This window comes from Myotis davidii, unplaced genomic scaffold (genome assembly GCF_000327345.1).
Source record: "Myotis davidii unplaced genomic scaffold, ASM32734v1 scaffold556, whole genome shotgun sequence".
Taxonomy (NCBI): Eukaryota; Metazoa; Chordata; class Mammalia; order Chiroptera; family Vespertilionidae; genus Myotis; species Myotis davidii.
Window position 1 is genome coordinate 2,271,362 of NW_006287671.1, and position 965 is coordinate 2,272,326.

A 965-nucleotide genomic window follows, 5' to 3' on the forward strand; every position below is an offset into this window, starting at 1 on the left:
GAGCAGCATAGTATTCCATCGTGTAGATGTACCACAGTTTTCTAATCCATTCATCTACTGATGGGCTTCTTACTTAGAGTGTTGATGTAAGAATCAAATTACTTAATTGTTTAAAGCAGTTAGAACAATATCTTGCAATAGTAGGTTCTCAATTGTGCCATAAATGATCATAGACCTTAATGCAACCCACTCAATCAGCAAATTATGCCAACTCTAAAGTGGGCAGAATCAAGGCTTGTTAAGCCATCTGTCCTGACAGTGTTTACTAATCTAAGCTGGTGATGGACATCCAAGTGACATCCATTTCAACTTCATGATGTTGAATATACAACTAAATCCCTGGTTGATTTTTTTTTAGTAAGTCAGACGCTTTATTTAAAATTACAGTTTCTATTCAATATTATTTTGTATTAGTTACAGTTGTACAGCATAGCAGTTAGACAATCATACACTCTAGTTGATTTTCAATGCTCTAAACCCATGGTCGGCAAACTGCGGCTCGTGAGCCACATGCGGCTCTTTGGCCCCTTGAGTGTGGCCCTTCCTAAGCCTTAGGAGTACTCTAACTAAGTTAATAACAATGTACCTACCTATATAGTTTAAGTTTTAAAAATTTGGCTCTCAAAAGAAATTTCAATCATTGTACTGTTGATATTTGGCTCTGTTGACTAATGAGTTTGCCAACCACTGCTCTAAACCAACCCCTAATGTAGGACTCCTGCAAGCACCAACATTGTCGACTCCAAACCCAAAGCTGCAGCTCAGCTGTCCACACAGTCCCGTGCACCGCATTCACAGTGTGCATCATTTAAGCCCAAACCTCAATTGATTGTGAGTAGTCTCTCCACAACCCTTCCAGGACCCTCCCACCCACTTAGATAGGAATACTTCAGAGTGGCTTCAGGAGGCAGGGTCATGAACCCCCCAGGCTCTACTTCACTGCCCCTACCCCACCCACCCCCAAG